The sequence below is a fragment of the Botryllus schlosseri genome, chromosome 6 (genome assembly GCF_051294905.1).
Source record: "Botryllus schlosseri isolate E-star chromosome 6, Bs_hap1, whole genome shotgun sequence".
Lineage (NCBI taxonomy): Eukaryota > Metazoa > Chordata > Ascidiacea > Stolidobranchia > Styelidae > Botryllus > Botryllus schlosseri.
The window spans coordinates 18,700,510-18,716,905 of NC_137241.1; the positions used below are offsets into that span (position 1 = coordinate 18,700,510).

General features: G+C 39.8%; 2 long non-coding RNA genes across 3 annotated transcripts in view; one reads left to right on the plus strand and one right to left on the minus strand.

Annotated features, from left to right (window-relative positions):
- Positions 1–16,396, plus strand: part of LOC145441360 (uncharacterized) — a 370,726-nt gene that overhangs the window by 162,277 nt on the left and 192,053 nt on the right. The gene's annotated exons all lie outside the window — the stretch shown is intronic.
- Positions 3,583–6,853, minus strand: LOC145441348 (uncharacterized). The gene is made up of 3 exons (XR_013915802.1): positions 6,200–6,853; positions 5,959–6,129; positions 3,583–3,907 (listed from the first exon to the last, which is right to left on the minus strand). It is a non-coding gene; the product is annotated as an uncharacterized LOC145441348 (long non-coding RNA).

Genomic DNA, 16,396 nt, shown 5'->3' on the forward strand with positions numbered 1-16,396 from the left:
TATTCAAAATTCCAACTTACTTCGCAACATATATTCTAGTTTGTGATCAATTAGCATGGGATTTCCCAATCAACTCTCAAAATATCAATTTCTCATATGCAAGTTTATATGATTGGCGGCAACGTTCATGCGGTAGTGGACTGGGTGGGAATCGCCTACCTGTTAAAACGTCAACAGATGCCCGGGCTAATAATTCGACACAAGTTCTTGATGAAGATTGGACCACTTAAAACGCAACATGATATCGAGAGAAATTATCGGCCAATCGGATTGTGAACAGTTTATATCATATAGAACCGTTGCATTAATGTTCAATCTCCATTCCACCATAACAACAATGATTGACTTTGACCATAATTATCGGTTTTACCGTAAATTGGTTTACGAAGGAAACTATGATGGACTGAGTCCCAACCTGTCAAAGCGAATTGTGAAATTGGAGCTAAGAATAGTGTGTTGACAGTAGTTATAGCAGTGGTTAGTCACAGCCAAGATGGGTGTCTGCTTTCAAAGACTACACCAGATCGTTTCAACGCCTTCTCATATTATAATTCTATGGCAATGAAAATAAGTAAGTTTTCAAATATGCGGATGTAGTAACAAGCATTGATGCATTTTGAAGTTTGGAGACTTTTAGGCTAACAGCCAATGTAGAATCGTGGGCTGAATGACTGAATCAAGACCTGTTTCGAGTTTTGTGGGAATTTTGGTTTTGCAGCACAACTGGACTTTCACTGCGTGGCAAGGACACCTATTACATATTGGGATTACTACTAGGCTACTAACTACCTGTACTAACCTTAAGTTTTTTAGAGCATATGGTACGGTCCTGCTTTGCCAGACTGGAATCGGTGGTTGTTTTCGACAACATGTTGTGCGTGAAAAACGAATTTCTCGCGTGATTGGAGAATTTCATCCGCGTGACGGAAATATTTTTCACTCTGATTCGATACTGAATTACTTATTAAACAACACAATGTGCTAAAATAAACCTGGTATATGCCGGATTAGGGTTAAGCCGTACATTCGCTGTTGCGCAAATGTCACGCTTACTTGCGTTCATTGTAAAGCGCATTCGCCTTATTATGGATTTGGACTCTGGTATCGCTTTGTGACGTCAGCATAATTCATTAATCGGCGTGATCACATATAAATGGTCGCGTGACGTTGTGCGTGCCGTTGCCACCGATTCCACTCTGGCTGCTTTGTAGTCTGTACTGCACCAGAAATTGCAATCAATAAGTCAAATATAGAACGGTCGGCCAGAGGTGAATTGGTGCTAATACTGTTTCTACTGTTTCATTACTCGATTACTCTGCGAAAGAAACTTTTCAGTCAAGCGCAACTTATTGCTGAAAACATCCACCGTTTCCAGTCTGGGCAGCCGGTTGTTTAAAGTTATAGCATTCTCGTGTCTCCACTGTCTTCAGATTCTTTTGTGACTTCTGACTTTCAGTTAAGATTATGAGATCTATATATTATATTATAATGATCGACTATCTTCGTAGCGTACTCCTGAGTCGTTTACATATTACGCCCATGTACGTCCGGGCCTCCGGGGTACGTTTCGTTACGATTTACATTTTACAACAATACAGTTTCAGAGGTAAAATATCAAACACTTCACTGCAGCTCCAACGGTAATACATGTTTGATGAGTCACACGATTCACAAGCGATGAACCAAAACTAAAAATGAACGAAGACAAGCAAGAGCAATAACAATCTCACTGGAGTATCTGCTTCGATGGTGAAAACTGAGTGAACCGCAAACCAGACAAACTGGCAATACTAAACAGCGGACCGACTGGAACAGGCGGACCATGACAAAACCAGTTAAATCTAAACGGCGGGCAGAACCGACCGTGCAATGAAAGCATAGGCGCCGACTTTTATTTTTACATGGGGTGGCCAGATGAAAAAGGGAGGGGTTTGAAATTGTTTAAATTTACCAAACTAGCATCAATTTATTACCGTTAAGTACGTGCGTAAATCAGTAACTGCCCAGCCATACTACATGGATATGACAAGCTTCATCGTGTTAGTATCGCGTATGCGTAAGCTGCCAGCGAGTCCAGTGGTTAATTAGCGATTCCTCAGTCCCGCTTCAATATCAACCATTCACTATTCATCAACACGCGCGCGAACAATCGAATAAGCAACCTCGGTGACGTCGAGCTATTTCGCAAATTAATACGATTGATGTCTGCTGTGAAATCTGTTCTGTAATGGCATCGATTTCAGGTTATCTCTCGATAATTCGGCCTTAACACACACCTTCTGATGTTTTAGTATTAGCGCTAATCAATAGACACTTACGTGACCTTTGACACGAACCAATCAGGTTGCTGCAGGATGTAAACAAACATCAAGCCCGGGCAAACTTACTATGAGCTCTTATGGAAAAGGGTTTAAAAATGAAGGTTTTTAGCAAAATGACATTGAATTGGGGATGACTGGCTTTAGTGAATGGTAATAACCTAGAGCTAGTACGTATTTACTGTGTTATAACCTAGGATGAACCTGAATGGTGGCAAGCACGCATCAGTATGGTATGTCCAAATGAATGGATTTCTGACAACTTTTCGGATGAAACAACTATATTGCGGTATTGTCATTAGTCGTAAACAATACTGTAGGTTTGTCGTACCGAATAGCATGTATTAGAGGAATCTTGAGTCAGGATAGGTGGGGTATTCATTATGTGTGCTCGGTGTTATATGCGTTCTATTTAGGGAATCATATATGGAACAGTCTGTATCACTATCTAGCAAATTATACTGTTACACTCAGGGTTGTAATGGCTCGAGTCACGATTTTATGATGACTCGACTTGACTCGAGTCATTTTCTTAAAATACGGAAATGACTCGACTCGAGTCAATCTGTGTATTGACTTGACTTGGACTCGAGTCATTGTGCATGACTCGAGACTCAGACGGCCAAGACCGACATTTCATTGTAATTTCGAAGAATAGTAAAGTAAGCACACTATTGGGATTTCGTCTATTGGTACTGATACTTGAAAATGCGACCAGAAACTGCTAAAAATGAGGAAAATTAGTATTATAAATGCGAACCATTCGATAACGCCAAACAGAGTTATAAAAAGTGGATTTAGCAAGACTTTAACTGGCAACTGGTCAGTCGACACAATGGCTTGGACTCGACCCGAGTCATGGTGGACTCGGCCCTCTGATCGCTGACTTGGACTCGGACTTGACTCGGTGGTGAATTGAAAATGACTCGACTTGACTCGAGTCAAAACTATAAAAGTGAGATTGACTTGTGACTTGGTTACAACCCTGGTTACACTGGACACTTGTCTGCATACTCTATAATCAACATATTACTATAATATATGTGTTAGGCAACATGATCCGTCCCCAGCTGAAATCGTCATTTTTTGTTCTAGCTCATGTATTGAATCCATCAGGATAAACACTGTGCTAAACTGCTAATAGCCCACGGGTGTAACTTGGAGATTGCTACCCAGACCATTCCTGGTGTGCGCTGCTACCTTTCCCGGAGCCAATAACATGCATGGAAGAATGTAAAATCTGGATAAAGGCATGTGGACTTCCTTATAGTCATCTGAATTCTCATTTTATTAATAAAATGCCGTATGTATTATTGTACCAAAAATATTGAATCGTCTCATAATTTAGTATATAGAACAATGAGTCCAAACTGAAATGCAGTCACACCGCTTTCGTTGTTGATGCTACAATCGAGCTGGTGTGTGTCTCATATTATTCCGCTCTGGTGTTGTTGCTTGATGGTGTAAAATGGATTGAAATTGTTGAAAGCAATATATTCAATGATAAGATGGATAGTTGATGACATTGGTAGGTGTCGACATGAGTCGGACGAGTACGCCTTGATGGGTGCCTGTACAGCAGTGTTGCTCTGTAAAATAAACATATTATATATTTTGTGCAGGCTTGATGGATATCTTTTATGAAGCTGCAGAAAGAGGAAGTCGATGAATAAAACGCAAGAAAATTAAATTTCTGGAAGAAGTATAGAAGCACAAAACAGGAAACTCTTCCAGGAAAATTACAAATTGACGGACAATTATTGCTAGTGAAGGTCAGCTCTCAGAGCACCATAGTGTCAAAAGATGTGGAGAAGCTGATAAAATTTTATACTGGACTACATTAAATTCTTTCTGAATTGCCCGACTTATCCTACTGACGTCAAATTCCTATTATTGTAGTAAGCATAGTATTAAACCATTAGGTGAACCGTATGTAACTGCTTCATTAAATTTCGATTTGGCTATGTAGAGATGTGGTACTTAAAAATGCACCATTTGCATCCATTCACGAATTCTCAAATCTAGAATGATTATTGACTGTACTGAACTGATGAAGACAAGTTACCCCGCAGTGCTCATTGTGTCTGTCTATAAATCACATACAACTTTGAAAGGATTGATGGATTGTGGTGCACTAACTTTTGTGCGAGAACCAGTGTTGGGATGACTCGAGTCATGACTTGACTTGACTCGAGTCACTTTGCTAAAATGACTTGACTTGACTCGGCATGTCAGAAATGTGGATTGACTAGTGACTCGGAGCAAAATTCATGAGTCAATTTCAAGTCATCAAGTAATCGGTGTCAATAAAAACATCGTATCTTGCATACCGTATGTTCGGACTGTTCACGAAACGCTAGCGTAACCCGTGAGAGCGACCAACCATTCAATGACCGTGACGCGTTTTACTGAGCCTTCATTGTTCTCTCACAAATATATTTTTATCGCAAACGAATCTTACAGCTTACGTTGTCGTAAACTAGTATAGTAAAGTAATTTAATAGCAAAATGTCTATTTCTGTTCTATATTTTTACCGTAACCAAACTTCTTGTTTTATTGAAATTGATTAGAATATAGTTTATATAGTCCTTAACCATTGACGCAGGCTCGAATTGTATCATATCAATTTGTCAATGGGTAATGTATTGCATCTTATCAATTCATTTCTCTGTTCTCTATTTTGGGTGTTAACTATAAACTGAGGCTGTGCAATCACGTAGTTTAGCAGTTCTACGTATACTTGAGCGATACAGTGCCTTCTTGTGTGTATAACTCTATATTTGTTCATTGGTTCAAAATCAATGGCCACACAATCTGTATTTCAGACAGCTAGCAAAATGCAATGAGGTAATCATGCCTCATGCTTCAAAAAGGCAACTTGACTTGAAATGTGACTTGACTCGTGGCTCGACTTGACTCGAGTCACTTCCAAAAATCAAGTGACTTGACTTGGCTCGAGTCACCTTCGAAAATCGATTGACTTGACTTGACTCGAGTCAAAATGTGCAATGACTCGTGACTCGAAGGTAGTGACTTGATCCCAACACTGGCAAGAACTATTCACATGGTGCACCAAGACATGCTATCATGGCAGAAAAGGGATTCGCCATTGAGCCTGAAATCAAGAAATTAAATCTAGATTTTACTATTCCTGCACATGATTTGGCACATCGTCAAATGTCGGGGCCAAACTGTTCCACAACAAGAAAGATGGCGAGACATCGTATTCATATTAAACAACTGATCAGAAGAATCAAGGAGTATGAAATTTTGTCCGGTGTCATACTATGCGGCATTGTGTATCAACTAACCGAATATGGACTAATTGCTTACTCTAATTCAAGATTAAAAATTATAAATGAATGACGCAACATATTCAGCATTTGTGAAAATTCAGTTCCATTGTGAATATCGTAATGACTAATAGCATGATACAGATCCTAATTGCATGGTGCCATGGCCAGTGTGTACCAACAGTCTATACATACTATATTCCAGTGGTGTGGTGTGCATTGAATCTCATTTAGATGCCCAATTTGTTGAATGAACAGTTCTCCAGGTACAGATGTTGTAGGATTATTTGTGTTTGGTGTAATGTTATAAAATCGAAGACACCGGATACCGTACACCAAAATCTACCTTGAGGCAGGAGTTGATGGGTTGCGAGTACGGTCAAGAGATGACTTGGCAATCACGATCGAGCTCACTGATGCTGATGCAAATCACAATGTATGTCTTTCAGCCCTTGTAGCTTTAGGTGTTGGATTGTCTTGATCCGTGCATATGCGTGAGAGCATATGAGAACCTAATCTGAAAATAAAACCATGGTTACAATATCTATTGCATGAGTCTCTGAAAAAATGTCTTTTTCCTTACTTACCCTGTCTTACAGGTGCAAAACGAATCAATATTAGATTTTCCGAGATATTTCCATCGGGTGTGGTATCTCACTTTTCTGCAAGTTTCGATAACATTGGCTATGTTCACTAGAATATTGCTTCCACAATAAGAGTGGATTGTCTCCTCAATCTTTATCCCTAAGTCGTGTACGTAGCGCTCCATGAAATACTTCGTAGCTTTCTCCGCCCGCGGTGTTAGAAGAAAATACTGTTCCACTCAAATCCAAAAATCCGATAGAATATCCATAGCTTTCAATCAATATATACCAAAATTGTACTGTGTGGCAGCAGCTATATTTTTCTAGCATGTATTTCTGAACACGAGATATGCTTGGAAATTTTACTCGTCAAGTATGCATTACCACAATCCTATAGTAGGCCTATAGTATACATCAATCGTTGCTTAATCCGAAAAGTTGTTAAAACTCCATGCATTTGGACACACCATGCTGATGCGTACTTGCCACCATTCATGTTCATTCTAGATTAAAACGCTGCAACTACATACTAGCTCTACGCTATTACTATTCATCAAGGCCAGCCATCCCCAATTCAATGTAATTTTGCTAAAAACCTTCATTTTTCAACCCTTTTCCATAAGAGCTCATAATAAGCTTGCCCTGTTTGATGTTTGTTTACATCCTGCTGCAACCTGATTGGTTCGTGTCAAAGGTCACGTAAGTGTCTATTGCGTCCGTTCTGGTCTGCTCGTGGCCAATTGCGCATATTCAAAGCTATTCAACATCGCGCTGTCACTCTTAAGCCATTATGACATAGCAATCGCACAAGTAGAGATAGCAGGCAAATCATGCGAGGCCTGTACTACATACGCTATAATTAAGGCCAGCGAAGTTATCACATGCGCCTGTCCTGCTGTAGACTCCATTGTTCAGGCTGGTAACGACATGAGGCCTAACCTGGTGAACGTGATAGCTCGTGCCAGCGATTGTAGCGCGCAGGCCTGCATGCCGACGCGCTAAATCAAACCAGCGGCGATAGCGCATATCAGATGTCAATGACCCATTTCGCATACGAATGATCCTCGCTATAATGCGAATTAGTGAATTGGCATTTCAAAAGGACGGGATTTCTAGTTTTAAATGAGAAACTCCCTGGTTACGCACATAGGGTCCTGTTTAATATCAGCCCGCGGGGCCTACGTAGGTCCCGATCAGCCAGTCGAATTTGATCGTGAAATGGTGTGATATTAATTCAAAAGGTGTTATTGCAGCAAGAGCAATAGGGGCGCATGCCGCGACCTTATAATTAGAAATCCAAATCCCGATGGTTTGAAATTCGATTCGCGATGTGGTTGCGCCCGATAGAGTTTGTCCAATGTCCAGCAATGACGTTTATTGGAACATAGAAGGTTCCCGCTCAAACTAATCGAATAAATTCAGAATTTGCGCCACCGAGAATCTCGAGTTGTATCAATATTTGACAACGTAATTCAACGTTGTGCACTGCTCAATGTGCAGTATTATAATAGCAAATCATACACTGACAAGTGACATTGATGGAATACGAGTGTATGAAGCAGACAAGAATTAGTAGCCTACAGATGATAGCAAACGAGAAAGCGCGCATCTAATCAGTGATTCCTCGACTTACAGCACATTGGGGTTCCGAGTCTGGCATCTCGAAAATTGTTTGCTCATTATAACGACGTATGAGCTGCATTGCTACATTTCCCGATAAAAGTTAGCAAAGCCTTGTTGGAGGAGTAATGAATATGCGCACTTTGTGCAGGAATGGCTTTCAATTCGCAGGCATACACAAGCCCACTGTCCTATTTCGCACTCCAATTAAAGAAACTATCACGAAACCAACTCAAGAATTATTTTGTAAACGAATATGCGCGCAAATACAATTAATAATAGTCCTGTATAGAATTTGGTCTAAAAATGGGTCAACCTAGAAAAAATTCTTATAAAGACGTATTATATACCGTTGGAATGATAATTTTAACAGCTTTTCAATGATAGGTTTTGTCACTTTTTTTACCTTGGGGAAAAAAAGTTATGACCAAAAACGTGACAAGTGGTAAAAATTGAAATTGGGGAAAAATTAACATAAAAATATGAACAAAAGGCTAGAAACTAATGAATTATCAACATAAAAGCAGGATATAGATGCAAAAGGAGTAAATCAAAACAAAAATTTAATTATATATCTGTTTCAGGGAGTAAGAGTGAGCAGGACAGGGGGATGTGGGGGGGGGGGGCGCAAGTAGAGCTGTCGTTGTTCGTTATAACTTCATCATGTTATTGTTTATTTACTATGGTCCGTCTCATTTACCTTGCTTGTTTTTTTTAGGTAGTGATTAGTCAAAAAGAAACAGCAATTTGCGTTAAGTGTAGAAAAGGCTATCGGACTGGCGATTCAATGTGTCCCATTGAAGCTTATTTCTGCGAGAGTGATAGTACCACACACCATTTAGACTATATTTGCATTTAAAACAAAAATCAATTAAAAACAAACATGTTTAAAAGAATAAGGACCTAATTCAAAACATGTTTTTTGTTTTTAAATCATGACGTCACGAATATTCAATTGTGACGTCATTGATTGAAATTGACTATTGAAAATATAGGGTAAATATAACCTCTTTGACGAGATATCTGTACTACAACTGTTGAACCGACTATTTTGAGGGTTCCAACTTCCATCCATCCCACAACGATATACGTCGGCTAAATTGGGTGGTAATTGTCCGTGTGCTCATAGAACATGATTTTGGAGAGTATTTACACAATTATGGTATAATTTTATAACTTAAAAAAATACCATTTTTTTTAATATGGCTTTTGTTTAAAATGCAACCCTACTTTAAACACTATAATTGGTCATTCATTGAAACTGGATTGTAAAACGCTGATCGCAACTTTTCAGAAAAATTAGGAAAATGGCCATATTACGTACATACACACATCATGCCGTAATTTATTGGGAAACAATGCGAGATCCAAGAAACGTTTGTGGTGGCTTTATCGAAAAATTGGTATTTCTTCACTTGCAAATAACTTTTCTCTGAGAAATGTTATTTGACCTGTCGGGTTTAGATTGCCACAATAGAATAATTAGACACGAGCCATTTAGGCAGCTATGGACAATTAGATAGGCTTATATTTATTTCGAAGTTCACGGTCAACATAAGGGCCATCCTTTTCGGCAAAGGTTGTCTCGCAGGCGATCTATTGGCACACTTTTCAGATTACTATATTGACAAATACTTCGTATGTTTTTGTGCATCGCGGCGTGGTAATGGTCGAAGTCGAAATGCCTATTTTTATTTTCTATAAATCATGCTTTTTTTCGTGGGGGAAGGGTACTCAATAATCAAAAATTTGGCCACATGAAATCGCGTCCAGCGCGAAAGAAATTGAAAAGAGTTGCATAAATTGTCAATAAGAGATGTATAAATAATTTATGTTCATTCATCGACATAATTTCGGGCCCCCTTCGAGCTCGGGACCCCAAATTGGACGATTTGGGATGCGGCAGTTACGGTCCTGGTAAGAGATCAAAGTTCGGTCGCTGTTTCCTGGTTAAGATTTTACTATTGGAAATATTTTGCGCTTTAATCGCATATATATATATTATTTGCATGTGGTATATTCGGGGTCAAATCAAGGTTGTTATAACAGCCATCGTGGTCGGGCTCATACCATGTGCTTCGAATCAGATGAACGCAATCCGAATTCCCATCTGTGATTGGCAATACGGGAAATTAAATGTATTGGGTTTTGTTTTAGTGCTTTGTGTGACTATAGTAAATCAACATGGGAATGTCATGGAGATATCTGCCCACATTGAATTTGGTACTGCACCCAGTTATTCATTTTAACACGAATGTATTCCAAACAAAGCTCCGCTCCGTGACGATGTTGACTGCATATGATTTCTTAAATTTAGTAGCCTTAACAACCCCTAAAGCACGGTAACTGAATATATTTCGAATATTCTACCAATGCATGGGTATTGTGTTATTATAAACATTTTGCGTTGGCCGAGAAGATACATGTTGCGATTTCGTATGTAGCCACCTCTGACTAACTGTCGAAAGTATGCAACCACCCTCCCCCGACCAAATATACTTAGATATTTCTGCCACTTGAAGTAGTTTTCACGTGTCTTAGAAATTGCTACTTATACTATTAATTGAGTAGAAAATATAGGGCGTTACTTGTGCTACCTTTAGCAACACCAATCACTTTTACAATCTCTAGTCCAGTGTTTCTCAACCGGGGGTCTGCGAAGCCTCTAAATTTACAAAATAGTTGATAACCTAATTTATATTTTAAAATTAGGAAAATCACGAGGCTGAAGTTTTGCTTCATTACAGTAGAACTCACATCAACAGGAAGGCCGTCTGAGATGGAATATCCTGCTGTGTGGACTCATTTTAGTTGGTAAATTGCCAATAGCCCACTGATACAAATTTGGCTGTATAAACGTGTTTTGTTGGGCATTGTGTAAAAATTAAATGGTTGGATTAGTAAAGTCAATCACGAAGACTTCGTAATGTTCGCAAAAATCCGTTTTCGCCTGTGATATAGGCCTACATAACCATTTTCCCTAATAACTCTAAGGTGAGTTGCTAGATATAAATTAACAGGCTTGACGTTATCTGTTCAATAAAAAAATCGTTTGTCAATTTTGGTGTCATCATTGTTGCGATCACACCCAGATGTGTCGTCGGAAGCTTTATGCCCTATTATTACATTCGCCACCATCTTTCTTTGTCGAAATGGATTTTTTTCAGGACTCGTTGATATGAAATCGAAGGCGCAGATTTTAAAGACACGACCACATGTTTCAAAAAATGCAGTTAAATAATTAGCTTTGAAACAAGTCAACCCAACCCAATTTCTGCATACATAGAATGCTGTTATTTTCAAGAAAAATAATTTTGTTGCTGTTTGTCACTAGCCTACAGTTATCATTTGCACATGACAGATGACGATTGTACGATAATTGAGCTGAATTGGAACTTGAACTTCGTGGGGGGGGGGGGGTCCGCGACGGTCCAAAAGAGGTCCGCGAATACAAAAAGGTTGAAAACCACTGCTCAAGTTCATAATAAAATATTACGGCAAATCAGAAACTGCAAAAAATGTAAAGCTTTTTGTATACAGAATTGGCGTTTATTATTGCAAAACACAAACAAAAAGCCTCGATACCATTTAAAATCATCTCTGCCTCTGTTCCAATATGGTATTTGGTGTGGGTTTTTGAATTTGTTTACCAGTGTAATTTTATTGGTCGAAAAGAGCTTCTGATTGAACGATGATAGATAATCACTGTAGCCAACTTCACCGAAAACTCACTCATTCTGCATTACAACAACCCAGGTTTCATGATAGATGATTTCAATAACAATATTTGAATTTTTGCTATTGTATGCTAACCGTGATGTCACTAACGAAAGCTGAAATTAGATTAATTTATGAAAATGAGAAAAATTGATACGGAAAAAATTTGACGTGATGGAGAAATTATTAGCACAGAATCGGATTCAGCAACCATAAATTAGCCTAAATCAATCATTGAAAATTTTGCCCCTAATTTTTGTTCGAAATTTGTAAACCAGTGTTATCTCTGTCTCGGTCAACTTTTGCCCCCTTAACGTATGATAAATACCTCTTAAATAAAGTTATGTTTCATTGTTTTGCTGTTCGATTGTTGGTTTGCTTTATTGGGGGTGATATTCCAATTTATGGTGTTGTATTCTGATACGAAGGTATCGTATTCTAGCTTATAATTGTATTTTAATGTACGGCAAAATAGTGCTTTATCCCCTGGCACGTTTTTGGTCATAACTTTTTTTCCCCAAAGTAAAAAAAGTGACAAAACCCATCATTGAAAAGCTGATAAAATTATCTTTCCAACGGTATATAATACGTCTTTATAAGAATTTTTTCTAGGTTGACCGAAAATTCTACAGGACTATAAGTAGTAAGCGAATTCGCTCGTTCGGTCGAGAGAGGAGATGGTATTTCTCGGCGCACGCATGGCGAAATCGCCGTCGTAAACGAGGTCGCTTCGATTGTGTGATTACTAATCACGGATTGCAATATATTGGGTCGCCGACGAAGCTGCGTATCCAATTATTCGCGCGCGTATCGGTAAATGGTAAAGAGTTAGCATTTGCGCGATATCACGGACTCGCTAATTGACAGACGGCGGGCGTTTTAGCATCTTCTGTGGGGTGGCCGTCACCCCATAAATGTGCCATGGGGTGGCCGCGCCACCCCGCCACCCCGTAACTCGGCGCCTATGAATGAAAGTGATCACGATTCAGGAAGCGCGGTCCGATGCAGGATGCTGTTCATGGCACTATATTAAATATAATATAATAGTTTAGGTGTTCAGGACCAGTCGTGTGGTCGGATTCCAAATTTTCTGAATCCGAATCTATCCGGCTCCTGCTGGTAATTCGAATCCATAGGCTAGGCATATTATAGGCTATGTCAAGACTAAGAGTCAGAAAAAACCTGAAGGTGAATTCCCAATACAGAGTCCAAATAATCCTGCTAAAATAATGCTATTTTTTCCATATTGAGTGGAAAATTCCTGCTAAACTCGGACCCAATCCGACTACGCGATGAAATCCTGCTCCTACATCGGCTCCAGAACCGGATTGTGGCTACCTCTGGTCCTCTGCCACGGTCACATCACTGAGGAATCCAAATACACCCGAATTTGGTTGGCATTTTGAAATTCAGAGTCCGAAAACATCCTGCCAATAGCATCCCAATTTTTCCAATTTCAGTGGAAAAATCTTGCTAAAATTGATGTTTCCAAGCAAATTCAAAATCCGGCGCGAGTCCGGTTACGTTAAAAAACGATGAAAGCCACCTTATACTCCGGTTCCTGAACCGGATCGTGGCCACCTCAGTGATGGCCAAATTTCCAAATTTCTGAATCCTAATCTATCCGGCTTCGAAAAAAAATCCGGCTGGTGAATTTCCAATTCGGAATCCGAAAAAAATCCGTCCAAAACCATGCTAATTATTCGTATTTCAGCAGAAAAAAATACGACCGTCAACGCAAAATCAAAATCCAGATCCAGTCTGACTACGTTAAAAATCAATGAAATCCTGCTCCGGCTTCTGAACCAGATTGTGGCCATACCTGGGCCACGTCTGCACCAGAGGCGATCGCGATCTGCTGGTCCAGGAGTCGAATTTTTTCACATTTTAGCGTAGCCATACTGAATCCGATTTCTTTCCATCAAAATGTGGGAAAATAATCGGACCTTCCAGGATGTTGGTTGACACTCATGTCTACATTCATATCGAAATACAAGCAATTTCTACTGTATCAATACTAGTCAGCCCTCAAGATTACCGGACCACAATCTGACATATAGACCTCGCCTACCGACACATGCAGTATTCATTTTTTGTCGCTTCCTTTTATGCTATCCTTTCTTAAATCCAGTGTGCACTGCGTTCTTATTTACATGCTAGGCCAAGGTGGGTGTCTGGTTAAAAGACTACTTCAAGTCGTTTCGGCACCCTCCTATCTTTTTATCGCAATCTTGTGGTGTATTGATTTGATAAAAATGTAACAAATGATGATGATGATGATGACCCAATTTAATCGTACTCTGAATTTTCGGTCCCAGTGATCCATCGGTACCACATCTCCCCTATTTGCTCAAGTCAAGAAGTATCACAAGAGAGAGAGAGTGAGAGAGAGAGAGAGAGAGAGAGAGAAAGAGATCAGGGCGTAGAAACTGAAGCGCTTTTTGCGGGTAGTCCGGAATTTCGCCGTGCTTCGCATGAAATACAGAAGGGGTGTCTAATATCTTTTCACGAAAGTATCAGTCGATGTAAATTATGTTGCGGTTGCGTGATTCATGTGCGCAATTTCAGGCGGCATAGTGGCTATTACAGTTGCATTTAAAACAAGAGGTGTTTTAAACAAATGCCATCCCCCCCCCAAAAAAAAATCAAATGTTGTAGTGGTCAAAGTAGTCAAGAAAGCTAGTAGAAGTAGAAGTAGAAGTAGCGACGCAAAAATCTACTCAAGTACGAGTAGAACTATTACCTAAAACTACTTGAAGTAGAAGTAGAATTGACTGATTTTAAATCTACTCAAGTAAGTAAGTAGTTGTGAAAACGGTCGTCATTTGTTCGCATGGATTGTCAAAAGCTGCAAATTGAGCTATGCGGAAGGTGTAGACAGCTTGATCCATATTGATGCATCCCAGGAGGAATCAATTTTCGACAGAATAAGCAGTCGTCCGCACAATGGGGTGCAAGTGATAGTATTGATATTGAAATACTAATCCTTTGTTTACTTGAACACCCGTTTTAGGAAATATCACGCGGCATAGCCTATCGCCCTCCGCCATTTTATAAGACCCGCGTAAAGTTTAGTCGAAGAGCAATACAGAGAAGTTGTATCGTATATACGGTCTTAACACTTTACTCGAGTATTATACGTTAATACTAATATGGCGGATCTCACAAAAGTGTAGCTTTATTTTCGAAAAATAAAGGCATTAGCATTACCACACTTGCTTTTATACTTCAACGCGTCTGTTCTCCACATAAAAGAACTGAAACTAATTAGAACTCTAAGTATGATACTGGTAATTGAAAGAGAATCAGCACCGTAACTGCCGCACCCCAAACCCCCCAATTGGGGGGGGCCCGAGCTCGAAGGGGGCCCAAAATTATTTCGCGAATTAGCATAAATCATAACGTATTTTTTGAAAATTTATGCAAATTTTTCACAATATTTTCGCGCTGCGCGCGAATTCAAGCAGCCATTTTTTTATATTATTGGATATTGGGCCATTACCGCGCCACGGCCCACCAAGACATACAATCAAGTTTTAGGCCATATAACATGCGACTCCAAGAAGTGTGCCAGAACGATCGGTAGCGAGAAAAGCTTGGCCGAAAAGGTCTATGCCCTTATGCAGACCGAAAACTTCGTTATATAGGCTATACAAAATGCATATAGGTTTAATTGTCCATAGGCTCCTGAATGACTGGCGCCGAATGTTCCTGTCTTTGCAATCTGAACCTCACGAGACAATTACCATCCCGCTGGTGAAAATTTCATTCCAGTGAAGAAATACCAATTTGAAATCGTGTGCGTCTCTTAGTTTAGAAGCCTATGTTTGGACGATTCTATATTTTTTGATATAGCAGACTGAAAGTCACGAAATAACACCATAACGAAGTCATATCAACGGGTCCGCCCGCCCGAAGATGTTTAATCAATATTTACGGGCCCTCCCGTTTTCAAGACACTTCACTCAGCTCTACCGGTAAATCTAATTAAGTGACTAGAGAGGACAATAAATTGATAGCATAATATATATGCATTATGCAATCACCGATCTGATTGACCGATTTTATCATAAATTATCGAAAATTTTCGCGCCTCGCTATCGCTCGGCTCACAATACAGTACAGATAATTTCGTGACAAACGCGAACAACGTGATGGGTGCCTTACGAGGTGCTGTTTAATTATTATTGAGTGGTCCTACCTTTTCAAACACACCTCATCACTCAGCTCTCCCGGCAAATCTGATTACGTCAGCAGAGAGAAGATAAAAATTGATAACAAAAACGCAATTCCGATCATACTGACTGATGAAATCATAAATTTTCCGCGCTTCGCGCGCTTAGGCGACAGAAACTGATTCACTAAACAAAGTCCCCAAGTTTAAGATGAATAGTGGTAAACAGTGTATCGCCGGAGGGGGGGTCTGGGGGGCGAAGCCCCCCAGAAGTTCGGTCTATAACCCTATGGGGGGCCCAAGACCAAAGTTTTGGGGGGGGCCTGACGAAGTGCTGTTACGGCCCTGAAGAGAATACAAATACTACTTCTAAAAAGCGGAAATATATTTGATGTCTTTTGTCCAGAAAGTTTCAACGGTGGTCTGCTAAAACTGGTCTAACGCTCAAAAAGGTCAGAGTCCACTTTTCCAGATTAGGAAACGCCGTGGGCTGCTAGATTACGACATGATCGGTAATTGCTACATTGCGAGACGGCAGTTTCAAACGTTATGATTGGTCATACTTACTGCGATGAAATATTTCATAGGGGCGACAATGCGGTGTGAATGGAACCACACACAACCCGCTACCAAGATTACATTCAGCGATACTTTCGTGTAATCATATTTTCACTCCATATATCTGCTAT